Source organism: Chiloscyllium plagiosum, unplaced genomic scaffold (assembly GCF_037043375.1).
Source record: "Chiloscyllium plagiosum isolate Xiang-an unplaced genomic scaffold, Cpla_swu_hap1 HiC_scaffold_48, whole genome shotgun sequence".
Taxonomy (NCBI): Eukaryota; Metazoa; Chordata; class Chondrichthyes; order Orectolobiformes; family Hemiscylliidae; genus Chiloscyllium; species Chiloscyllium plagiosum.
The window spans coordinates 54,308,127-54,335,956 of NW_028270186.1; the positions used below are offsets into that span (position 1 = coordinate 54,308,127).

General features: G+C 45.4%; 1 non-coding gene across 1 annotated transcript; it reads left to right on the top strand.

The window, feature by feature from the left end:
* Positions 1-19,603: 19,603 nt before the first annotated feature.
* On the top strand, positions 19,604-19,685 carry trnas-uga (transfer RNA serine (anticodon UGA)). Its single transcript has one exon. It is a non-coding gene; the product is annotated as a tRNA-Ser (tRNA).
* The last annotated feature ends 8,145 nt before the right edge of the window (positions 19,686-27,830 follow it).

Here is a 27,830-nt window from a genome sequence, read left to right on the forward strand (position 1 = left end):
CTTATAGGTGTCTCAGTTGCCACCTAAGTTGATTAGGTTGTTAAGAAGGTGTATGGTGTGTTGGTTTTCATTAGCAGGGGGGCTGAGTTGAAGAGCCGCAAGATTATGCTGCAGGTCTATAAAGCTCTGGTGAGACCACATTTGACATGTTTTGGTCGCCTTAGTAAAGAAAGGATATGGAAGCTTTAGAACGGGTGCAGAGGAGATTTACCAGAATGCTGCCTGGACGAGAGGGCTTGTCTTATGAAGAAAGGTTGAGGGAGCTATGGCTTTTCTCATTGGAGTAAAGAAGGATGAGAGGCAACTTGATAGAGCTGAACAAGATGGTGAGAGTTACAGACAGAGTAAATAGCCAGAGACTTCTTCCCACGAATGATTGTCACGAGGTGAGCATAATTTTAAGGTGTTTGGAGAAAGGTTTTGGAAGATGTCAAAGGCAGTCCGACACCAGCCCCCCCTCTGCCTCCCCACAAACCGGGTCCCAGGTACAGTGAGACAGACGTGCTAACCACTGAGACAGCAGGCACCCCCCCTCCCCATCCTCCCGAAATCGGGTCCCTGGTACTGTGGGACAGCCGTACTAACCACTGAGACACCATGCCCCTCTCCCCCTCTCCCCTAAACTGGGTCTCTGGTACTGTGAGACAGCCGTACTAAGCACTGAGACACCATGCAACCCCTCCCTCTCCCCCCAAACCCCGGGTCCCTGGTACTGTGGGACAGCCGTACTAACCACTGAGACACCATGCCCCCCTCCCCCTCTACCCCAAACTGGGTCTCTGGTACTGTGAGACAGCCGTACTAACCGCTGAGACACCATGCACCCCCTCCCCCTCCCTCCCAAACCGGGTCCCTGGTACTGTGAGACAGCCGTGCTAACCACTGAGACACCAGCCCCCCTCCCGCTCTCACCCAAACCGGGTCCCTGGAACTGTGGGACAGCCGTGCTAACCACTGAGACACCATGGCCCCCTCCCCGCTCAACCGGGTCTCTGATACTGTGGGACAGCCGTGTTAACCGCTGAGACATCATGACCCCCTCCCCCTCTCCCCCACACCGGGTCCCAAGTACTGTGAGACAGCCGTGTTAACCACTGAGACACAATGCCCCCTCCCCATCGCCCCAAACCTGGTCCCTAGTACTGTGAGACAGCCGTGCTAAGCACTGAGACACCAGGTCCCCCCTCCCCCAAAACCAGTTCCCTGTACTGTGAGACAGCCTTGCTCACCACTGAGACACCATACCCCCTCCCTTCCCCTCAAACCGGGTCCCTGGTACTGTGAGACAGCTGTGTTAACCACTGAGACACCATGCACCCCTCCCCTTCCTCCAAACTGATTCCCTGGCACTTTGAGACAGCTGTGTTAACCACTGAGACACCATGTCCCAATTCCCCACCCCCATCCCTCCAACCGGGTTCCTGGTACTGTGAGACAGCCGTGCTAATCACTGAGACACCATGCCCCCTCCCCCTCCCCCCAAACCAGGTACATGGTACTGTGAGACAGCTGTGCTAACCACTGAGACACCATGCACCCTCCCCGCCCCCTCCCCCAAAACGGAGTCACTGTGCTCGGTAATACTTGGGAAATGTAAATAAAAGTGATCCAATTAGAGCTATGATGTTGTGGCCATTACAGAGGCATGAGTTTCTCAGGGGCAGGAATGGTTGCTGGATGTTCCAGGGTTTAGAACATTTAAAAAGAATAGGGAGGAGGTAAAAAGAGGGGGGAGTGTAGCACTGCAAATCAGAGAGGGTATCACAGCTACAAAAGTTAATATTATCGAGGAAGGTCTGCCTACTGAGTCAGTATGGGTGGAAATTAGGAACAGTAAGGCAGCAATCACCTCATTAGGGGTTAAATACAGGCGCCCCCAATAGAAGCAGGGAGATTGAAGAAAGTATAGGTCGGCAGTTTTTGGAAAAGTGTGAATGGAATAGGGTAGTTGTAATGGGTGACTAACTTTCCCAATATTGATTGGAACCTCCTTCCAGCAGATGGTTTGGAAGGAGCTGTTTATGTAAAGTGTGTTCAGGAGGGTTTCCTAACTCAGTACGTTCACAGGCCGATGAGGGGAGAGCCCATTTTGGATTTGGTGCTTGGCACTGAGCTGGGGCAGGTGTCAGATCTTGCGGTGGCAGAGCATTTTGGTGATAGTGACCACAACTGCCTCATATTCTTCATAGCCATGGAGAAGGAGAGAAGCAGGAACAATGGAAGGATATTTAGTTGGGGGAAAGGAAACTATGATACTATCATACTGCTTTGCGAAGCATGGACTGGGAGCAATTGTTCCATGGAAAGGGCACTATAGACATGTTTAAGGAACAGTTGTTGCGAGTGATGCACAAATGTGTTCCTTTGACACAGGCAAGAAAGCGTAAGGTAAAGGAACCTTGGATAACGAGAGCGGAGGGGCTTCTCGTCAAAAGAAAGAAGGCAACTTACGTAAGGTGAAGGAAGCACGGGTCTTGCTCAGCTCCGGAGGATTACAGGCAGGCGAGGAAGGAGCTGAAAAATGGTCTGAGGAGAGCCAGGAGGGGGCAGGAAAAAGGCTTGGCAGGAATGATTAAGGAGAAACTAAAGGCATTTTGCACATATGTGAGGAATAAGAGAATGATCAAAGAAAGAGTAGGGCCTATCAGGGATAGCATATGGAACTAAGGAGGTAGGGGAAGCCCTAAATGAGTTTTTTGCTTCTGTCTTTACGAACGAAAAGGACTTTGTAGTGAATGAAACCATTGAGGAGCAAGTAATCATGCTGCAACAGATAGATAGAGGAAACTGTTGTGTTGAAAATTTTGACAAACATTACTGTTGACAAGTCACCAGGGCCAGACCATATTTGTCCTCGGCTGCTATGGGAAGCGAGAAATGTGATTGTTTCACCACTTGCGAAGATCTTTGCATCCTCGCTCTCCACCGGATTCGTACTTGAGGACTGGAGGGAGGCAAATGTAATTCCTCTCTTCAAGAAAAGAAATAGGGAAATCCCCGGAAATTACAAATCAGTTAGTCTCACGTCTGTCATCTGCAAGATATTAGAAAGGATTCTACGGGATAGGATTTATGACCATCTGGAAGAGCATGGCTTGATTAAATGCAGTCAGCACGGCTTTGTGAGGGGCAGGTCATGCCTCACAAATCTTATTGAGGTCTTTGAGGATGTTACTAGAAAAGGTGATGACGGTCGAGCGATGGATGTTGTATATCTGGACTTCAGCAAGGCATTTGATAAGATTCCCCATGCTAGGCTCGTTCAGAAGGTCAGGAGGAATGAGATGCAGGGAAATTTAGCTGTCTGGATATAGAATTGGCTGGTCGACAGAAGACCGCGAGTGGTAGTGGAAGGAAAATATTCTGCCTGGAAGTCAGTGGTGAATGGTGTTCAAAGGGCTCTGTTCTTGGGCCTCTACTCTTTGTAATTTTTATTAATGACTTGGATGAGGAGATTGAAGGATTGTTTAGCAAGTTTGCAGAGGACACAAAGGTTGGAGGTATCATTGACAGTACACAGGACTGTTGCAGGCTGCAGTATGACATTGCCAGAATGGAATTCAAACTGGATAAATGCGAGGTGATGAATCTTGGAAGATCGAACTTGAAAGTTGAGTACAGGATTAAAGGCAGCATTCTTGGCAGTTTGGAGGAACAGCGGGATCTTGGTGTGCAGGTACATAGATCCCTTAAGATTTCCACTCAGGTGGACAGGGTTGTTAAGAAAGCATATGGTGTTTTGGCTTTCATTAATAGGGGGATTGAGTTTCAGAGCCGTGAGATCTTGTTGCAGCTCCATTTACTCATACCCCTATACTTATTCTCCCATTTTCTCATACTCCGAGACTAAATTCTCCTGCTTTTTCATATAACGATACTAATTCTGCCATTTCCTCATATCCCAGTATGATTCTCTCATTTCCTGATGCCCGAGTTCAAATCTCGCATTTTGGAGTGCCCTACTCTAATTCTACATTTTAATGGTGACTTGCACCAAATATCTAATTTAGGTCCACTCCACACCATTTCTTCCATTAACTATGTAGCTGCAATGATTCTCCCATGTCGTGGTCCACTGCTGTAATTCTCCAATGTTGGCGTTTACTGCATCAAATTCTAAAATTGCCAATTCTGCACTAATCCACCCTTTCGTCATGAACTGAAGAAACTGTCCCACTGAGTATTGCCTTGCCCCAACTCTCCTGTTTTGCTGTTTCCTGACATACATCTTCCACATAATGGTTTACTACTCAAAGTTTTTTCATTAATATCGCCCTGCATCGAATGGCCACTTTCCTGCACTTTACAACATTTCTCCGACTTACTGATTCCTGCCCGTGTTCTCCCATTTAAATATGCTCTGTTCCAATTCTGCATGCTTTAAACACCCCACACCAATTTTCGAATTCAATATTGCCCTGAAACAATTCTCATGTTCATTGATACCCAAACCAACTTCTCCCAGTGTGGGGAACGCCACTCTGACTCTCTGAGATAGTGGTGTCATACCCCAATTTGCTGTTAAAGTTCCAATGTGCAATATTTCCATTTTGTGGTTCGTGCAACAATTGTCCCAAATACAGCTTCACATCCGTGTACCATTCTACCATTTTCGAATACTGCACGAATCTTCTTTACGTCAATAACTGCACCTCCACCACATTTAATATTATTCAGAACCAGTTCTCCCACGTCTTCCACCAAATCTCTACTTTCGTGACATCGGCACCAACTCTCCCATTATTGATGCCCTGCGTGAATTGTCCCATTGCGTTGTTTCCTGATACACTTCCTGATACACGTATGGCTTCCCTGCTCCAAAGTTTTTTTTTCATTTCTTGATGGGCGGACTCGTATCTCGACTTTACTGCTGCTTGCAAAATCTTTCCTTCTCAATGATTCCCTGTCCCTATTCTTCCAATTAGAGGTCTTCTGCTCAAATTCTTTAATGAATAGGCAATTTGTACAAATTTTCCAATGTAATAGCACTGTGCAACAATTCTCCCATTTACTGATACCGAACAATTCTCCCACTGCCTGGCACCCTGACACCTGTCGTGGAAATTTAATCGACTCGAATCAACTGCTTGCAAGAGCAAAATAAAGGCTTTATTTTTCAACCTCTGCATGCAGCGCGACCAATATCCTTGGCAAAAGTGCCTTATGTAAGGGCTGTGAACAAAATTCACATATTCGTGTTATACTATTCTTATCACATGCTCAAGGACAACTGTTGGGAAACATTCGAGCTCATATTTTCTCATTCCCATGCCTTGGACATAATTGTCTTTATGTTTTCCGAAGCTTTTTTATGAACTCGGCTGCTCGCAAGGCCAGGTGAAATGTTTGCAAAGTTCCACAAAGACAAGCTGACTTCTCGACACAGAATTCAGCAAAGTATTTGCATATTTCAGCGAAGTATTAAATTTTGCAAAACATTCTCTGACAGATTTTACATTAAATGTTAATTTTGTTAATTTTCCAATACATTTTCCAAATTTTTGTCATTTTACAACAAGGACAACAACCAAAAAAAAAGCCAGATAACTATTCATCAAAAATAATTTTTGAACACCAGGCATTTCCTCAGACACCACCTAACTCTAACAAAGCTTTGTGGTGGTTTTCCCACTTCCCTGGTTTGCGCGATACACAGCCCATCTTCACACGTCACATTCGTCAACGTCGCTGTAGGGTGCGGACAAGCAATCGGATCTTCCTTCTTTGGGGCCACGGATAGTTTAACATTTCGTATCCTACTGCATTCATAAACAAGTGGTGTAGGCAGGTACACAACTAGGGTCTTATTCAAAGCAGTATGAGTAAGACCAGTCCTACAACTAGTAGAACGATATGGGTCCATTACCCCCAGCCCGCATAAGAAGGGACGTGAGCCATCGGGAGCAGGAGTCATCTGCTCGTGGAGGCGGTCATATAGCTGCCTTCATACCATTTATTAAACAAGCAATATTTTGGGACTGTTAGGAACATTAATACAGCATGAGTACCTAACGTTTTGCAGACGCCCCCTCTCTCAGCCGTCAGGATGTCTCGTACTCATCGATTTTGTGTCTCTGCATCCTCACCGCCATTAACTCAGTGTTAATGAGTGCTAGGCCTTCCTCCGTCTCATTTGCGAATACACCATATGCGAGGATGTTCTGCGAGTGTGTACCCATTCCAATGCAGAGGGATGCCCCTTCGAGTTCGGCAATTGCTGCCTTTTAGGGCGAACACTGTTGTGTAGGTGGACAGTATCGCGGTGTAGCAGAACCCCTTTCACCCCGGGGGAGTGGTGGTACCCTTTCTCGCCACCTGCCCATATTATACCTGCCATCCTGATTAGGTTAGATTAGATTACTTACAGTGTGGAAACAGGCTTTTCGGCCCAACAAGTCCACACACACCAGCCGAAGCGCAACCCACCCATACATTTACCTAACACCTAACACTACGGGCAATTTAGCATGGCCCATTCACCCGACCGGCACATCTTGGTGACTGTGGGAAGAAACTCATGCAGACACAGGGAGAATGTGCAAACTGCACACTGTCAGTCGCCTGAGGCGGGAATCAAACCGGGCTCTCTGTTAGGCAGCAATGCTAGCGACTGTGCCACTGTGCCGCTCATGGTCTGACCATTGATAAAGGAACAAGCAATGTTTATGGTCGTATCATTTGCGTATGTTGCTGTACAAGAGTCATTGTTCAAGTACAGCATCAACCTTCACTGGGAGATACCCAAAAGGATTCTCCCCCGATTGGTGCAAATACACGTTTCTCCCCTGCAATCCACTATCTGGAATGCTTTGGTCGGTGGCGTGTCAGGCTTGGGGCTGTAGTTAGCTTGGAGTTCGGGTGGTGACACGAGATTTGCCCAAATTGCCACCCACTAACAGGGTCAGGCTAGTCGCCTCCCGCGGAAGCAGACAACTGGCATTTCTCGCCAGGCTCTCAGTAATTTACTGGACAGTCTACCTTTGGGCTGTGTGCAAACATATCCAACAAGTGTAGCCAACGTCTAATCTCTCGTTTTGTCTTATGACCAAAGCACATGCTCTGTTCCCTTCCCATCTAGCAATTGCCCTTCGCAGCTCCCAACCTACTGGCGTCTTATTTCCGCCATTTATCTCCAGCAGGCATATTCCCCTCCTGCTTTAAATTCGCTCGTTCGCCACGGACGTCTCCCTTCGGGTTCCGGTGTGTCATTAATGACCTTTGCCCGGCTTGGGGTTAGGTCCATGATCTGGTTTGATTGGTTGCCATGCCCCACTGCTCATATCGTCTGTAATACATTCTGCACTGCATCTCAGAGGGCGAGGGTGGGGCGACTGGGCCACTATATTCACCTGTCTACAGATGTTTGAGACGGATCTATCTATTCCACACCACAAGACTCCCTCATTGCTCTTCTGAAACTTACTTTGATCATAGAATATCTATTTCCCATGTCAGGTGCCCCTTTTGCCGTGGTGGCTACTATTAAGTGCCAGTCTCCGGCACGCATGGATCCCTGCATAAATCTGAATTATCGAGTTTATAGTCGTCCTTGTTTCTGAACGGCTGTGGGTCGCATGTAAAGATCTACTTCGTCCTATCAGTTAAGATTACCGTCAGCTGCTGCATCCCCGACGCCCCTGCCCTTCTGAATAGTCCTACCAGGGCGCTTGCCAACAGTGTGAACTGGGGCAGCCCCACATTTGCTTAAGTCTTCAAATAAATACTTGCTCTAAATTGGTTTTGGTGTTGTGCGATGTCTCCTCAGTCCCAGCTGCAAGTTTGTAATGGCTGGCGTGTATCCACGTGGCTGTTCCAGCGATCTTAACAGCTATCTGTGCTCTAAGGCGTACTTGAAACGGTCCCAGCCACCTCTTCGCCTTCCTGTTTTCCCTCCTGAAGTCTTTCGCCACTATTCAGGCTCCAGGTAATACATCGTACATCTTCCCTTCTGCTGATTGGGGTAGTGCTGTCTTCACTTGATTCTGTATTTGGGACAGAAGTGTCGAGAGTTTCATGCAGTAACACAACATCTCATCTTCACAGTGGCCTGTTATCTGGCTTCCCTGACGTCTCGGGGAATTTTTTTTTTTGTTTGGCGGCCTACTAAACAAAATCTCAAACGGGCTAAGATTAGCTCTCTCTTCCAAGTTTGAGCGAAGATTTGTAGCTCGGGTGCTCGTTGTTGTGGTTCTGTTCGCCGAGCTGGATGTTTTTGTTGCAAACGTTTCGTCCCCTGGCTAGGCGACATCATCAGTGCTTGGGAGCCTCCTGCGAAGCGCTTCTTTGATGTTTCCTTCGGTGTTTATAGTGGCCTGTCCCTGCCGCTTCCGGTTGTCAGTATCAGATGTCCGCTGTAGTGGTTGGTATATTGGGTCCAGGTCGATGTGTTTGTTGATGGAGTTTGTGGATCAATGCCATGCCTCTAGGAATTCCCTGGCTGTTCTCTGTCTGGCTTGCCCTATGATAGTAGTGTTGTCCCAATCGAATTCATGTTGCTTGTTGTCTGCGTGTGTGGCTACTAAGGATAGCTGGTCGTGTCGTTTCGTGGTTAGTTGATGTTCATGTATGCGGATTGTTAGCTGTCTTCCTGTTTGTCCTGTATAGTGTTTAGTGCAGTCCTTGCATGGTATTTTGTACACAACATTCGTCTTGCTCATGTTGGGTATCGGGTCCTTCATTCTGGTGAGATGTTGTCTGAGCGTGGCTGTTGGTTTGTGTGCCGTTATGAGTCCTAGGGGTCGCAGTAGTCTGGCAGTCAGTTCCGAGATGCTCCTGATGTATGGTAGTGTGGCTAGTCCTTTTGGTTGTGGTATGTTCTCGTTCCGTGGTCTTTCTCTTCGGCATCTGCTGATGAAGTTGCGCGGGTATCCGTTTTTGGTGAATACCTTGTATAGGTGTTCCTCTTCTTCTTTTTGCAGTCCTGGTGTACTGCAGTGTGTTGTGGCCCTTTTGAATAGTGTCCTGATGCAGCTTCGTTTGTGTGTGTTGGGGTGGTTACTTGCATAGTTTAGGACTTGGTCTGTGTGTGTGGATTTCCTGTATACTCTTGTAGTGAATTCTCCATCTGGTGTTCTCTGTACCATCACGTCTAGGAATGGGAGTTGGCTATCCTTTTCTTCTTCTCTCGTGAATCGGATTCCTGTGAGTGTGGCGTTGATGATCCGGTGTGTTTTTTCTATTTCCGTGTTTTTAATGATTACAAACGTGTCATCGACATATCTGACCCAGAGTTTGCGTTGAATTTGTGGTAGGACTGTTTGTTCTAACCTTTGCATAACTGCCTCTGCTATGAGTCCCGAGATTGGTGATCCCATGGGTGTTCCGTTGATTTGTTCGTAAATCTGGTTGTTGAATGTGAAGTGTGTTGTGAGGCACAAGTCCTAGACGTGATGGAACAGAGAACACCTGACGGAGAATTCACTACAAGAGTATACAGGAAAGCCACACACACAGACCAAGTCCTAAACTATGAAAGTAACCACCCCAACACACACAAACGAAGCTGCATCAGGACACTATTCAAAAGGGCCACAACACACTGCAGTACACCAGGACTGCAAAAAGAAGAAGAGGAACACCTATACAAGGTATTCGCCAAAAACGGATACCCGCACAACTTCATCAGCAGATGCCTAAGAGAAAGACCACGGAACGAGGACATACCACAACCAAAAGGACTAGCCACACTAACATACATCAGGAGCATCTCGGAACTGACTGCCAGACTACTGCGACGCCTAGGACTCATAACGGCACACAAACCAACAGCCACGCTCAGACAACAACTCACCAGAACGAAGGACCCGATACCCAACATGAGCAAGACGAATGTAGTGCACAAATTACCATGCAAGGACTGCACTAAACACTATATAGGACAAACAGGAAGACAGCTAACAATCCGCATACATGAACATCAACTAACCACGAAACGACACGACCAGCTATCCTTAGTAGCCACACACGCAGACAACAAGCAACATGAATTCGATAGGGACAACACTACTATCATAGGGCAAGCCAGACAGAGAACAGCCAGGGAATTCCTAGAGGCATGGCATTCATCCACAAACTCCATCAATAAACACATCGACCTGGACCCAATATACCAACCACTACAGCGGACATCTGATACTGACAACCGGAAGCGGCAGGGACAGGCCACTATAAACACCGGAGGAAACATCAAAGAAGCGCTTCGCAGGAGGCTCCCAAGCACTGATGATGTCGCCTAGCCAGGGGACGAAACGTTTGCAACAAAAACTTCCAGCTCAGCGAACAGAACCACAACAATTAGCTCTCTCTCTCCTCCTAGATCTCATGCACATTAGCACAATTGGAAGTGCCTTTGTCCATGCCATTCCTAGTTCCTCAAAGCATTTTGTCAATTTATTTTTTAAGGTAGAATTTTCTCTTTCCGCTGCCGTACCGCTCGTTTGGTTGTAGGCACAGTGTTATCTCATGTTTATTCCCAAATACTCACTAATCTGCTGTAGGGCATTATGGACAAATGGTGTCCCACTGTCACTACTAAGCCGAGAGTGTAGGTTTGCTCACTGAGCTGTAGGTTTGATATCCAGACGTTTCATTACCTGGCATATGGAGGTTAGTGGGCTAGTGTATGTTAGGTGGGCTTGGCTCAGCGCAACATCGAGAGCCAAAAGGTCTGTACTGCGCTGTATTTTTCTATGTTCTTTGTTCCAGGTAACTTCATCAGTGACGAACTCCAAGTGAAGAGAAGCTGTTATCTCCTGCTTTCTAGTTATATGTTTGGGGTTTGTGGTGATGCCATTTCCTGTTCGTTTTCTGAGGGGTTGATAGATGCTATCTCGATATATGTCTTTCTTTATGGCGTTGTGGTTGGAGTGCTAGATCTCAAGGTATTCTCTGGCATGTCTTTGCTTAGCCTGTCCCAGGGTAGATATGTTGTCCCAGTCGAAATGGTGTTTAAATTTCATCCGTGTGAAGGGCGACGAGGGAGAGAGGGTCGTGTCTTTTTGTGGCTAGCTGGTGTTCTGTATCCTGGTGGCTAACTTTCTTCCTGTTTGTCCTACGTATTGTTTGTGCCAGTCCTTGCATGGAATTTTGTATATGACGTTGGTTTTGTCCATGGGTTGCACTGGGTCTTTTAAATTTGTTAGTTTTGTTTGAGACTGTTGGTGGGATTCCGAGGGGTCTTAGTAGTCTGGCTGCCACTTCTGAGACTTCATTGATGTATGGAAAGGTCGATAAGGTTTCTGGCTGTGTTAGGTCTCCTTGTCGTGGTTTGTTCCTGAGGAATCGGTGGACTGTAGTTTTGAAGTATCCGTTCTCCTTGAATACGTTTTATAGGTGGTTCTCCTCTGTTTTTCGAAGTTCGTGTGTGCTGAAATGTGTGATGTTTCGTTGTAATAGTGTTCTAATACTGCTTCCTTTTTGCGTGTTGGGATGGTTGCTGGTGTAATTAAGTATTTGGTCAGTGTTTGTCGGTTTGCTGTATATGCAGACACACCAGCGAATTCCGAGATGCCTCGCACTCCAATCACAACGCCATAAACAAACACATAGATCGATTTAGCATCTGTCAACCCCTCAGAAAACGAATAGGAAATGACATCACCACAAACCCCAGGAACCACATCCAGGACAAACATATCAATAGAAAGCAGGAGACAACATCTTTGCTTCTCTTGGAGATCGCCACTGATGATGTTACCTAGCCAGGTAATGAAACATCTGGATAACAAACGTACAGCTCAGCGAGCAAACCTACACCCTAAACCTCAACCGGAGCTATAAACCTTCACAAATTTTGGGACTACTAAGCCTCTCAGGGATGCTCCATCTCGGAATTATTTCAGTTAGGAAAGCTTTGGTTACGGCACTGGCATTCTGTTTTGCCGTGGGGAACGCTTGCACCCATTTGGAAAACATATCAACTATTACCAGGCAATACCTTTTTCCTTCTCAGGGTGTTAGTTCGGTAAAATCCAGTTGTAAATGTTCAAATTGTTTTTGGGGTTTCGGAAGTGCTACATGACTCATCTGTATTCCCCTCCCCACATTATTGTGGCACAGATAATGCATCGTTCACAATATTTCTGGAAGTCATGAGTAAATCCCTCAGTGTACCACTGTGCTGAAATGCTGTCATATCTCCCCTCTTTTGACACATGTTCCTTACCGTGTGTCAGTTTGGCATAGAATGGAAATAATGATCGTGGTAGAAAAGGTTTAACATTGGGGCCACACCATACCCCTTACCTCAAACTGCACTCTGCTTTTTCCCACTCAAACCTTCTTCAAGCCTGGACTTCGACTGTGACTCCCGTACGTCTGCTGTTGGGGTAAGGATTTTTGTCATTCCCATGTCAAACTGATCATTTACCGGCTGCTGGGCTGCCGTCCTTGCCGCTGAGTCTGCCCTTGCATTTCCTTGAGAAACGGAATCGTTATTTTTCGTGTGGGCATCATATTTACACACAGAGATTAATTTAGGCAATAGGACAGCTTCCAACAGGTCAGAAATCTGATCACGGTGTGTGATGGGCTTTCCGGTGAAGGTCAAGAAGTCCCTGTATTTCCACAGGGTTCCAACATCTTGTGCAACTCCGAATGCGTATCTGCTATCGGTTAAATATTCGCTGTGTTTCCCTTAGCCAATTTGCATGTCTCAGTCAAGGCAATCATCTCCGCTGCTTGCGCTGACAGTTGAGAAGCGAGTGATCCCGCTTTGAATACCTCGTGGGTAGTTACTACAGCCTGCCCAATAAAAGTCTGGCCTATCTCCTGGCCTATCTCCTGAATGCTGACACATCCACAAAAAAACCCGCCATATTTGGATTCTGAAGTGGTGAATTCTGCAAGTCTTATCTCGGCAGCACATTTCATTCATTACAGCGATACAATCATGTGGGTCTCCGTCTCCTTCTCTAGTGAGAGGATTAGCAGGATTATGGACCTTACATCGTTTTATTGCAATGTTAGGCTTCTCCAATAACACAGTTTTGTATCTGAGTCAACGCGCTGCCGACATACGTGCTGTCTTTTGCTCGGAAAGCAGTAAGGACACTGCATGTGCGATAAGTTTGGTTTAGTCGCCATAGCCGATTATATCCCCGGACACTGCAACAGCCTTTTCAGCTGCAACCACAGCTCGCAGGCATTTACGCAATCCTGCCGCTACGAGGTCTAGCTTAGCCGAAAAATAGGCTGCCAGCCTGAATTTTCCCCCATGATCCTGTAACAGCACAGATGCCATGCAGCCATGTTTTTCATCTACTGTTTGACAGAAGGCTTGTTGTGCTTCGGAATCCCCAGTCCAGGTATACTTTGAAACATCTTTTTCAATTCAACTCGCCCGCTGGGATCCATTGCAACGGACCTTGGTTCTGCTCCCCTTTTCCATGGGCCGTGCCACTTCAGGGCGCCTCAAGATTTGTGTAATGTGGGATAAACGTTCTTCAGTAGGAGCACATGCCCCAATAGGACAGCAATTGTTTCTTCATGTGAGGCCTTGGAATTTGCTGAATTACTTGCTCTCTGTCTTCACCAATGGCCCTCCCTTGTTCAGATATTAAGTGACTGAAGAACGTCACCTGTTGTTGCATAAATCGAAGCTTTGCGAGACTGGCTTTGTGCCCTTCCCTCGTGCAATGCAAGGGAATCCATCTCACATTGTTCCTCTGTCGGTGCTACTATTAAGCAGTCGTCTACAGATTGCAGAAGCGCAGATCCAGGAGTTAAAACAAGAGTCTCCAGACTCCTACGTAGAGCCTCATTATATATGGTGGGTGACTCACGTAACATTGACAAAGTCGTGTGAACTCAGAAGATTTCCATTTGAATGAAAAAGCGAACGAGTGTGTGATAGTGACGCAGTAATTGGAAGGAGATCAGGCTGATTGTGATGCAGTAAGTGTTACTGTGTCAGGCTGATTCCGATGCATAAAGTGGGAGGGGACAGGATGATAGTAACGCAGTAAGTGTGATGGGGTCAGGCAGAGACTGACGCAGTGAATGTGAGACAGTCACGGTGATAGTGAGGGAGTAGGGGTGTGCGTTCAGGCTGGTAGTGACACAGTAAGTTGAGAGCGTCAGGCTGATAGTGGCCAATAAAAGTGAGGTGTTAGGGGAATAGTGACGCAGTAAGTGTGAGGTGTCAGGCTGTTAGGGATGTGGTCAGTGTGAGGGGTCAGTCTGATAGTGAAGCAGTAGATGTGAGGGGGTCAGGCTGATAGAGACGTAGCAAGTGTGGTGGGGTCAGGCTGATAGTGTCACAGTATGTGTGAGGGGTCAGGCTGATCGTGATGCAGTATGTGTCCGTGAGTAAGAGTGATCCTAATGCAGGACGTGAGAGGGGACAGGGTGATAGTGACGCAGTGAGTGTGAAGGGGTCAGCGTGATGGTGACGGAGTAAGTGTGAGTGTTCAGGCTGCTATTGATGCAGTAAGTTGAGGGCGTCAGGCTGATAGTGATGCGGGAAGTGTGCGAGTGTCAGGCTGATAGTGACGCAGTAAGTGTGTTGGGAGCAGAGTGATAGGAACGCAATAAGTGTGAGCGGCTCTGGATGATAATGACAGGTCAGTATGAGGGGGAGGATGGTAGTGACCCAGTGAGTGTGAGGTGTCAGGATGACAGTGAAGCAGACTGTGTGAATGTGTCATTGTGATGGTGACCTGGCAAGTGTGGTGTCAGGGTGACAGTGACGCAGATGCTTTCAGGGGGTCAGGTTGTAGTGATGCAGTAATTGTGAGGGGTCAGGGTGATAGTGACGCAGTGAGTGTGAGATGTCAGTGTGATAGTGACGCAGAACATTTGAGGGGCCAGGCTTATAGTGACGCAGTATGGGCAAGGGGTCTGAGTGAAAGTGATGTAGATGCACTCACAGGGCCAGGTTGTCGTAAAGCTGTAAGTGTGAGTGTCTCAGGCTGATAGTGATGAAGTAAATGCGAGGGGCTAAGGCGGATAGGGATGTAGTAAGTGTGCAGGGGTAGTGCTAGAAGTGACGCAGTAAATTTGAGTGTTGAAGCTGATAGTGACGCATTAAGTTTGAGGGGATCATGCTGATCTTGACGCAGTAAGTGTGACGTTGTCAGGATGATAGTTACGCGGTAAATGTATGGGAGCACAATGATCTTGACGCAGCAAGAGAGGGGAGTCAGGATGATAGTGACGCAGTACGCATGAGTGGGTAAGTGACGCAGTATATGTGAGGGAGTCAGCCGGGTAGTGGCGCATTATGTTTGAGATGGCCAGGCTGATATTGATGCAGTTAGTGTGTTGGGGTCAAAGTGATAGTGACGCAATAGGTGTAAGCGGTTCAGGATGATAGTGACACAGTGGGTGTGAGATACCAGTGTGATACTGACGCAGTAAGTGTAAGGGGTCAGGATGACAGTGACACTAAGTGTAAGGCCCTCAGTGTGATAGTGCCGCAGGAAGTGTGGGGTGTCAGGGTGTAAATGACGTCGTAAGTGAGAGAGGAGCATTGCGATAGTGAAGCAGTAAGTGTGAGGCTGATAGTGACACAGTCAATGTGACGGGGCATTGTTTTAGTGACAAGATAAGTGTGAGGCGTCAGTCTTATACTGACACAATAAATGTGATGGAGTCAGGCTGATAACGACACAGTAAGTGTGAGAGGTCAGACTGATAGTGACACAATAAGTGTAAGGATTCAGGGTGATAGTAACATGGGAAGTGTGAGGGCGTGACTGAAAGTGACGCAATAAGTGTGTGGCGGTTGTGCTGATGGTGACGCAGTAAAATTAAGGCCGGCAAGGTGAAAATAGCAAAGTCTGTGTGAGTGGGTCAGGGTGATAGCGATGCAGTAAATGTGAGGAGGTCAGGGTGAGAGTGACGCAATAAATGAGAGAGGATCAGAGTGAGAGTGACGCAGTAAGTCTGAGGGGTCATACTGATATTGACGCAGTAAGAATGAAGGGGTCAGGCTAAGAGTGACACAGTCAGTGTGACGAGGGAGAGTTTTAGTTACACAGTAAGTGCGAGGCGTCAGACTGAAACTGATACAAAAATTGTGAGTGGGTCAGGGTGATAGTGACGCAGTACGTCTGAGGGGTCAGGTTGATAGTGACGCAGTCAGTGTGATGGAGCAGAGATTTAGTTGCATGGTAAGCGTGAGGCGTCAGTCTGATACTGATACAAAAAGTGTGATGGAGTCAGGCTGATAGTGACGCAGTAGGTTTTAGGAGTGAGGGTGATATTAACATAGGAAGTGGGAGGGCATCACTGATAGTGACGCAATATGTGTGTGGCTGTCAGGCTGATGGTGACGCAGTAAAAATGAGGATGTCAAGGTGAAACAGGTGCAGTAAGTATGAGGAGGCAGACGGACAGTGATGCAGTAAGTGTGAGGGGTTCACGCTGATATTGAGGCATGCAAGTGTGAGGGGCCAGGTTGATAGTGACGCTGTGTGCCGGCGGGTCCGGCTGATAACGACGCAGAAAATGTGAGTGTCTCAGTGTAACAGTGACGCATTACGTGTGAGAGAGTCAGGGTGATAATGACAGAGAAAGTGTGAGGGGGTCAGGTTGATAGTGATGTCATAATTGTGAGCTTGGTCAGCGTGATAGTGAGGGGCTCAGGCTGATAGCGACATCGCAATTGTGAGGGGGTCAGGGCAGGAGTGACGCAAAACGTGTGAGCGGGTCAGGGTAATAGTGATGCAGTACATGTGAGGTGTCAGGCCGATAATGACCCAGTAAAGGTGAGAGTGTTGGTGTGCTAGTGACGCAGTAAGTGTGAGCCGCTCAGGATGATAGTGACGCAATAAGTGTGAGGTTTCAGGTAGACCCCCATGCGGTAAGTGTGACGTGTTCAGGGTGACAGTGACGCAGACACTTTGAGGGTGTCAGATTGAGAGTGACACAGGAAATGTGAGGGGACAGGTTGATAGTGACGCAGTAAGTGTAAGGGGTCAGGCTGATAATGATATATTAATTGTGATGGAGTCAGGATAATAGTGGTGCAGTGAGTATGCGTTGTCAGGGTGATAGTGACACACACGGTGTGAGTGGGATAGAGTTATAGTGATGCAGCAAGTATGAGGAGATCAGAGTGATAGTGTGCAGGGTCTGGGTGAAGGTGACGCAAGAAGAGTGAAAGGTTCAGGGTGATCTGGACGCACTAAGTTTGGGGGTCAAGGTGATAGTGATGCTGTAAGTATGAGTGGGTAAGTCTGATAGTGACACAGTACATTTGAAGCGATCAGGCTTATAGTGATGCAGTAAGCGTGAGGGGGTCAGGCTGATATTGATGCACGAAGTGAGAGAGTGTCAAGGTGTGAGCTTGTTAGAGAGAGAGTGACGCCGTTAGTGAGTGGGGTTTGGCTGATAGGGATGCATGAGGTGCGCATGTGTCAGGGAGTGAGTGATGCAGAAAGTATGAAGGTGCCAGAGGGATAGTGACGCATTAAGTATTAGGGCATCAGAGTGGTTGTGATGCAGTAATTCTGAGGGGATCAGAGAGATACCAACCCAGTAAGCATGAAGGGGTCAGTTTGTTAGTGACTCTGTCAGTGTGAGTGCCCCAGCCTAATAATGATGAAATAAATTTGAGAGAGTAATGCTGATTGTCAAGTGTTAATTGTGAGTGAGTCAGGCTGGTCGTGACGCTGTAAGTGTGAGTGTTGAAGTTCATAGTGAAGCAGTAGGTGTGAGGTGGTCAGTGTGATTGTGGCACAGTAAATGTGAGAGGGTCAAGGAGATAGTGACATAGTAAGTTTGAGGAGGCAGTGTTGTAGTGACATGGTAAGTGTGAGGCGTCAGTCTGATACTTACATAATAAGTGTGATGGAGTCAGGCTGATAGTGACACAGTAAGTGTAAGGAGTCAGGGTGATAGTAACATAGGAAGTGTAAGGGCTTGACTGATAGTGACAAAGTAAGTGTTTGGCAGTCAGGCTGATAGTGACGCAGTCAAAATGAGGGTCTCGAAGTGAAAGTGGCGCAGTAAATGTGAGGGCACCAGATGGATAGTGATGCAGTAAGTTTGAGGGGTTCACGCTGATATTAAGGCGGTAAGTGTGAGGGGTCAGGTCTATAGTGATGCAGTAAGTGTCAGCGGGTCAGGCTGATAGTGATGCATTCAAAGACCAAATATCCAAGGCTCACTGAACAGCGAGACTTGTCAAGGCGAAGACAAAAATTCAATAGTTCTCATCCTGGTCATAAATCACAATGCTTCATTTTAAAATTGTCCTCCCTGCTTCTAGATTCACCAATGAGGGAACAAAATTTAATTGCACCACCCTGTTTATCTCTTCAAATATTTTGCAACTCTCAATGAGATTACCTCTCTTGTTTTGAAACTGTTAAAAAAGGCGGGATTTGCCCAATTTCAATTCAGAGGACTAATCACCATGATATCAAGGCTAATCACCATTCGTGGTATTCCTCATATGGAATTAGTATCTTTCCTAAATTGAGGATTATAATTCCTCATACTGTAGTCCAAGTGCGGTCGAACTGAGCCACCATACATTGGAAATAATGCTTCGTTCTCGTACCCTGAAATCCTTCTACAGCTTTCACAACAGACTTCTACAACTGCTACTAGACTTCAATGACTTATTAAAAACTTCTCCAAGATGCATTTCTAAAAATCTGTACATCAGACGTCCTACTTCAAACCTTCGACAAATAATCTCCACACATTTCCCTCCTGACAAGTATGATAAAGTCAAATCGTTGCTATTTATTAAATCATGAGGGACATGGATAGGTTGACTCGTCACGGTGTTTTCCGGCTGGTGGGGAAGTCAAAATTTAGAAAACATCGGTTTAAAATTAGTGGGTAAGGATTTAAAAGGGACGTCAGGGGCAACTTTTTCAGACGTGTCCAGAATGCGCTGCCAGAGAAATTGGTGGAGACTGGTACAACTGTAACATTGACTGGCATCTGGATGGATATATGAGTAACAAGGTTTAGAGGGATGTGGGCCAAATGTTGGCAAATGGGACCTATTAATTTAGGATATCTGTCCACCATGGTCAAGTTGGAAAAAAGGGCCACTTTCCGTGTTGTATTGTTCAACGACTTGATGACTCGAGAACAACCGCAAAAACTTTGCAAATAATTCCGTCAAGACGATTTCAAGTTCCAAATCTTCGGTTAATCTTCCTCTCTTGTGCTCACAAGTTCATTACCTGATGTCAGAACAAACGATTAGTTGCTGGATCCATTCCTGTAAATTGGTTCTGCATTCTTTCTAATTCTGATATTTTTTTACGAATGTAGCTAGTGTTTATGGACTTAGCATCAATTTTTCTAATACCATATTTCGATGAATATTAAAACACAACAGCATATTTAATTTGGCACCAGATGATGAACAATTGAGTCAAAATCGATCGGATGCAGTGAGACAATGATCCTCTCTTCGTGTGGTGTACATCCGTGACTCTATAATTCGACGAAGAATCATTCCCACAACATCTTAGCTGTGTCAGAATCTAGTTTGCGATGAAAGCCTGTCAATCTGCAAAGGTAACGTTCTCTGGGTCACTGCAAAGGATTTGGCGAAATCTTTGGGTCTTGAAAATTTGTTCTTCCAACAAATGAATTCAGTTGTTTTACTGTGAATATTGACAATTTTGCCGCAGCTGTGATGGCCGAGAGGTTAAGGCGTTGGATTTGAAATCCAGTGGGGTCTCCCTGCGCAGGTTCGATTCCTGTTCACAGCGTCGAATCTTTTAAAAGTCATTAATTCCTTTGCAGGATTTGGATTTCGTGGAGCTTGAGCTTTGCATTCAATCGAAAGTAAATTTTCAACTCTGAAGAATCCGAAGTAATTTCAAGACTGACCCAGTCATCTAATTGAATAAATTAGATGTCGAGACACAAAAAGCCACCAACTTCCAACACGAATCAGTTTCAACACATTTGTCGAACTATCGTGAAATTTGGATGTTCGGGGGATGGAATTCAGCAAAACAAGAAGCAATGCAATACATTTACCTGCAAGTGATGAATTTTTTTTTAGGATCAGTTGAAAATCAAGCTGAGAAAGTTCAACCTAATTTGCAGCTGACTCTCAAGGCCAATAATCTATTATATCAGCAGTCAATGAATTAGAAAAAAGCAACTCCATGTGTGGAAAGGAACTCGACTGATCCAGGTTCCTGGCTTGCGATGTGAAAAGGCAAGGCGATATCAGCGGAATAGAATTTTCTGGAAATATTAGAAATGGAATGTTTACGGTCTTCTGCTGTCCACATTCGTAAGAAACTGTGCATTAAGAACTGAAATTGAAAATTAACGATTTAGCCCTCTGCTTGTGGTGTAGCATTGTTCAGAACAATAGGTTGTTGTTGAGGCTAAAATTGACCAAAATAATCGATGTGGATCTTATCCACGGCCTTCGTTGGAGCAGTTGGTGCGGAGAGCTGAGCTTGAAGAACCAAATGCCAATTATTCATCCTGGCTGTCTGAATTGCTTAGTTAAACATACTCCCAGTTTAATGAGAAAACCTTTGCTATCAGAGTTAGATATTTTCATGTCAGCATGTTCCGATATGAGAAGACACTTATGAGTAGATGGACTTAAATTTTGACTCTAACGTCAGAGATGTTGACACATTTCTGCACCAAAACAGCACTACCATTGGTATCAAATCAAACTGAACAAAGGACTAGTCACTTAGACATTTCCTGTCTGCAGACTCTGCCAATGGACCGTTCAGGTCCGATGGAGGAATAGGGCGTGGTGACATCTGTTCGCAAATGGATCACTTCATTCTTGCTCACGATCCATAAAGCGTAATTCATTTTGAACTTCTTTGCCATCTGCATGATAAGTGGTACATAATGCACAGGTTTCCTTCTCGAAAGAAAAGCGAAATCTTATTCAATGCAGACGCAAATTCAAGTTGTCCCTGGTCGACCAGAAGACAGATGTCGCGAAACAAAGTGAATATAGAAAACAATCAATGTTTTCTGGGAGTCAAAAAGATGTACTGGAAGAACGGAAACATATATTTGGAACTAAAGTCACATACCACTTCCATAGACTAAATGTTCTTGAACCGTTATCTTAATTTGACCTTCATGTCCACCATTGCTGCAAAAATTATCTTAACAACTCAGAACTTTGTGTTCTTTGATATTCTCTCCTTCATGTATCTCTTGATTTTGAAACTAAAACCGAGCAATAATAATGCACCCTCTTTCACTTGCAAAGATCGGAAGAAGATCAATTTATAAGAGAACAGAAATAAAGCTACGTCTGTCTTTCGAGAGAAAACAGTTACCATTTAGACTCCAAAAAGTCTTCTTCAGAAGTCTGCGGAATGAACTCGAAATAGTAGACCGAAAATGAAAAAAAGAAGCCAAAATGCCGCGAATACACCACCCGCAAGTGCATCAAGTCCTACTCGAATATGCCGGTTTAATACCATCAACATCAGTGGAGAACGGAACAAAGCTCATTCTGCAGTTGTCAACCTGTTGTGACGTAGTTTGTAAAGTCAGAAATATGATGAGGTAAAAAGCGGGATGAAAGCGGGATATAGGAAGTCTGAAAAAAGCAAGTGCGTGCTTTGCTTTGAAGAAGGTTGGCAGTGATGATAATGGAAATTAATACTCAGCATCGTTGCAACACACAGGGAAGCAATTCGTTTTGCTAGGTTTCTGTTCTGCCATTTTATAATCACGACTGCTGTCGGGTTTGGTTTCCATTCCAGGCTTAGGTGACAGCCTGATGGAAGTTTGCACATTCGCCCAATTTCTTTGTGGTTGCTCTGGTTTGCTGCCACATTCTAAACATTTGCAGGTTATTTGGAATCGCCATTGAACGCACACGGTTACAGAGACAGTGATGACTCTGTAATAGGAGTGTCTGGATAGGACGTACTTCAGAGGATTTTTGTGAACTTAAATAGACAGAGTGGGGTTAATCTGCTGTTTCCTGGGTGAGCTACATGGACAGAGAGGGGTCAGGGTCTTCTTCCCTGAGGGAGATACGTTGACAGAGTTGGGTTAGTTGCTCTTACCTGTTTCAGTCACGCAGATACAGTAGGGTCAGTCTGACCTTCCCTGGGCGAATTTCTTTCACAGAGTGGTAACAGTCTGCTCTTCCCTGCCTGAGTGAAATAGAAAGAGCGGGGTCAGTATTCTCCTCCCTCGATAATTTATGTTGACAGTCTGGCTTCCGTCTGCTCCTCCCTGGTGAGTTACATTGGTAGAGTGGGTTTAGTGTTCGTTCATTGGGTGAGTGCCATAGACAGAATGGAATCAGTCTGCTCTTCCCTGAGGGAATTATATTTATAGAGTGGGGTCAGACTGCTCTTCAGAGAATGACTTTTATTGACAGTGTGGGATCAGTCTGCTGAGTTTCACTGAGAGTGTGGGGTCAGTCTGCCCTTCCCTGGGTGAGTAACACTGACTGAGTGGCGTCAGTTTGCTCTTCCCTCAGTGAGTTACATTGGCAAGGTGGCGTCAGGAGTGGCGTCTTTGAGGAGTTGACAAAAGTAACTCGTCCCCTACATCTTTGGGATAATTAGGGATGGGCAGTGAATCTCATCTCATTGAAAGACAACTGTGTCCCAGAAATGCATTTCTAATAATTGCATGTACTAATTCGACACTGCAAGCGGTCGGGAATAATTTGAGGAGAGGTGCAGGGTCGAATAATTAAAGTCAAATGCATTGATGCCGAGGAGACATGACACAAGATGTGAGTGTTATGCTGATGGTGCAAGGTTCAGTGTCAGTGCTATTTATTTCTCACTGTTCGCAATGACTCACACACCACTGCTGTCAATTCACAACAATGAGCCTGTTCATCTTGGTTTGAAAATCCCTGCATGTGTATTAACGTGGTTAATGGGACGCGAGAGGAGATGAGCACATCCTCTTTATTCTGTCAGTTTAAACAGATGAAAATATCTGTTGAATGCCAATGCAAGAGGATACTGTCTTTTTCTGTGCCGTTTCAGTGGGGTATGCTCAGCATTGAAATGTCTGTTTTTGCACAAGCAGAGTTTGATTGCCATTCATACTGAGCAACGCTAATACAGAAAACGCGTTTTCGAATTCCTGTGATCAAGTGGTTCAGACATTGCACATATGGACGACAAATCTGGCTTTTAACGTGGCGCCCCGTGGCTTAGCTGGTGAAAGCATCTCCAATCACACTGGTGCCTGCTCATTTTATTGAAAGCTCGTTATTTCTCACAAGTATTGTGTTGCTGATCGAGAAACTCAGTGTCGTGTTTGAATTGATTTATATTCTGATTTCGAGTTCCGTCTTCATTTTCCAGGTTTAAATCCAGTAGTGTATGTTGCTCTTTTTAACTACTATTTTAACCTGGAGATTCTTCCCGCAGTTCCACGAGCACTTCTGCTTCTCATCCTCTTATTCTCATTCCTTCATTCCCAGATTTGTGGAAATTAAGTGGTGAGGCAGGAGACACTGCAGCATTCCTGGGGAATGTTGTTGTAATGGCACAGACACCACGACATGATCACCCTCATTCTCTGCTGTCACCATTCATTGATTGTACACCAACAGTAAATGCATCCTTGTTCTTCTTCAGCTATCATGTAATTACTTTCTTTTTCTGTTGGATAAGGAATTCAACTTTAACTTCGAAAGGGTCTTTAGATTTTGAGGAAGAAATGTCTCCTTGCCTCAGGTCGAAGTGACAGACGCATTATCCAGAGAATGTGAGACTACTTCGACCGACTCCAGCCAGGCGTCAGAAAGCCTCTCAGCAGTTCGAATCTCAAACTGTCTCTGAATGTCAGGCTTTTCAGAGCAGAAATGGGAAATGAGGGATATGGACAGCCAGAGAATGTAAAAAAAGGCCCAGGAGGATACAGAGACAAATATAGAAAGAACAAGGACACATTTTGAGGCAGACACTAAAAGAAACAATTCTCCATTCGGCGTGACTGCTAAATAACAGAAAGCAAAAGGAAATGTTGCCATTAAAATATAGCCTTCCACCAGCTCAGGAAAATGAAAGTAGCATGACAGCTGATTAAGTCCTTTTAAGATTGTAAATTCGACGTTTGTAAGCTCAAGAGTGATTTTGATAAATATCCTGATTCGACAGGTAAGATTATCATTTTCCCAACAGTATAATCTAGGAATCTATAACTAACCTGTTTCCTGTCCATCTAAAAAAAATCTGTTTCTCTCCACAGATGTTGCCAGGTGTAGTGGGTTTCTCTATCAATTCTCGTTTTTAGTTCAGCTTTCCAAAACCTGCATCTTTTTGATTTTTGATAACCTGGCACAAAACCAAGAATTACCAGGATCGGACCAGTGGTCAGAAATACTGCTACCACGATATATTTGCACAATAAAACATTCATTCCCTGTCCGAAAATAGAACTAATGCCATGGCAGTTCTAGTTCCAAATCCTACCTACGACATTACACTGAATGAAGACAGACGCTCTTGCACTTATTCTCAATGAAATGGCTTTTCCTTTTCATTTCTGATCAGTTTCACTGCAGATTATTTTCTACTCGTCGTCAAGTTTTGCAGAATGAGAAAGCCCATTTGGCCCATGGTGCAGTCTGGTTTAAAGACATTCGTCTATCCATTCCCTGTTTCCAGCTTTGGTCCATAATCTTATGTGTTCTGATGTTTCCAGTGCAAATTGCAGTGAGGTTCTCGCTTTGATCTTAGATGACACAACAATGGGATTGAAGTTTGACATAGTCACACTGTGTTATTACCCACGTCGTGTCTCCGACAGAAAGAGACACACAGACACATTCCCCGAGAGTGGCAGAGTTCTCAGGATTTGACCAGCTCCTTGTGCTTCACTTCAGCTGTCCGCTCCAACATGCAAGTTCAACCGCCAAAAGGCAGCTTTTGGTTAAACCAAAGCCAGTTCTACAGACAATGAGAGACGTTGCTCTGAGCTAGAATTTGAAGTGGACGAAAGAAACTGCAAATTCGAAAACCCAAACCCTTCCGTTCCTGACAGACAACAGGAATTGACGAGCACGCTGCATCCTCGCGATTTTAAATGCGAACCGACAATCCCCTAACTCGACATCAGGCGTGTTACCAATTCCGTCACTGAACCAAAAAACCAGGTTTGGCTGTGACAGTTTGTCTATAGGTAATGTAAACGTCCACATCAGGGGAACAGCATTCACAAGGTGAAAAATCAGCAAACATAATCACCGTCACTGTTTCACTTGGAATTCCCCACTCTGTGAACCATTTCCTTTCACTTTACTTTCATATTTGAAGTTTGTTACATTCCAGAGCCTGAACTAATTCAGCGAGAAACCACTGGTCATTTCGAGCCCGTCACCCGGAATGAGGCGAGTTGAACGATGCCTTTCTTGCTGCCAAAACCTCAGCGCAGCTCAAAACGAGCTCGTGTTTGCATCAGTCTTTACTTAACTTGCTGCAGTATATCTGCTGAACAACATCAGATTATCACAGCATTGCCTTCTTCACATTGAAACCAAGGGTGATAATATGAACCGACTTGGAAACTTGGAGAGAGAAACACTGCTGACAAAGACAATTATGACGTGAGAGCAGGCACTAGAGTTTGTACAGGTCCCAGAGGCTACTGCAGTATCATTGGACATCCCTGCATACGAGTCTGAGTTTGCATTGCCAGGAACAGGCTTTCATTCCCAGTTCGGAGATGTAGATTTAATTATCTTCTTGTGAATTATCCGAATGAAAACTAAATCCTGGCTGCACCCAGAACACACACACGGATCCTGCCAGAACAATTCAGTGATTGATCAGCATCTGTCTGGAAGGACAATGGCAGCAAATACAAGCGAAAGCTATCACAACAATTACCCCTCCAAGGTTCTCGCGTTTCCCAGTTGAAAATATTTCGCTGTTCCTTCAATGTCACGACGTCTCAACCCTTGCCTCATGGCATTATGCCTGTACCCCGCTACTGAGGTCACCCAGGGTTATGCGGAGTAACTCATAATCTCAATCTCTCGAGTAATTAGGGATTGACGGTGCATCCCATCACATTGAGCAATGACTTTATCCCAGTAATACGTTTCCTAAAGCTGCAGTTTCTAAGGGAACACTTGCAAGCTGTCGGGAATAAGTTGAGAAGTGGAACGGACGAGAGGAAAATGTGATAGGCAATGATGACTGGGAGGCATGAGACAGCAAGTGAGTTAGGAGCTGGTGTTGCAACGTTCAATGTCAGTGTCAGTACTTACTGATCACTATTCACTCTGACTCACACACCACTCCTTAACAATTCACCGCAATGAGCCCATTCCTCTTAGTGTGAGTTTACCTTTGCGGATATTAACGCGGTTAAAGGTGCCCAAGAGGATGGATGGATCCGCGTTATTCTGTCAGTTTAAACAGTCTAAGTTATCAGTTTACAACAAAAGTAATAAGAGATTGCCTCTTCCTGTGCATTTTCAGTGGAGAATATCCAGCTTTGAACTCTTCTGCATAACCAGAGGCTGTTTTAAATTTACACCGAGTAACTGTGAAACACACAAAAATGAGTCCGAGTTCCTGTGTTCGAATAGTCAAGTAAATGCACGCATAGTTTTGAATCGTTGAGCTTGGGCAGTCCCTCAGCCTTAGTTAGTGAAAGTTCCTGTGAAAAGACAGCCGAATATGGGATCAAATCCTGACATCTCAATGTTTATAGGTTTTTCATGAAAAACAGAGTTCCCGACTTCACCTGTGGTTCTGGTTGTGGTGGGAATTCAAATCAATGACTGGATCTAGGTTATAGTTTAAAGACAGCTCCTTCGACACCTCTGCCACGCTGCCACAAAAACACCCGCAAACACGTTTTTCATGATTAGTGTTTCAGCTCACTTCAGGCACTTACCCACACGCACTTTCAATGGCGAACTTGGCGTAAGTTTGATAATATTTATGAGGATGTTGCAAGGCATACAGTGTTTGGACTGTAGCGTAAAGCTGAATAGGATGTGAAAATTTTCCCTGGAGCTTGAGGGCTGAGGGATGGGCCTACAGAGGTTTATATCAATATGAAGGAGACGGTAGACTAAATGGTCAATGACTATTTATTCCCAACGCAGGCAAGTTCAAAACAAGGGAACAATGTTTTAAGGGGAGAATGGTAAAATTTAAAAGGGATCTGAAGGACATTGTTTTTTTCACACAGAAAGGTTTACATGTTTGGAATGAATTGTCAGATTTAGTGGTGGAGTCTGGTATACTCTCAACATTTCAAAGGCATATGGATCTGTATACAGACAGGAAAGTTGTAAAAGAAAAAACGTGAAAATTTGGCAAATAGAGCGGTTGTTTAAGGGGTCAGCCCCTCTGAGATGCTGCAGTGGCGATCACCAGTTTGAATAGGCACTCATCACTTGGTCAGTGCGTTGGGCTAGATTTCTGGAAGATGGTTAGATTAGATTCCCTACAGTATGGAAACAGGCTCTTCAGCGCAACTAGTCCACACCGACCCTCCAAAGAGTAACCCACCCAGATCAATTTCCCTCGAACTAAAGCACTGATTATTATGGGCAAATTAGCATGTCAAATTCACCTGTCCTGCACGTCTTTGGAGTGTGGGAAGAAACCCAAACAGACGCAGGGAGAATGTGCAAACTACGCACAGGAATCAAACGTGGAACACTGGTGTTGTGAGGCAGCAGTGCTAACCACTGAGCCACGGTGCCGCCCTAAAAGGGGATGGAGAACGCAGATAGCAACCCTGCAATCTCTCGCATGCAAAGAGAGTACTCTCCCATTTGAGATAACTCCCACAGGTTGCTTCGGTGAAAACCAGCAACGAATCATTTTTTTCTGATCTGAGGCTGCCAATGACCATTCTTCTTGACACATTCCCAACTTCTCAGTGGGAGGTTTTGGCTGCGGAAA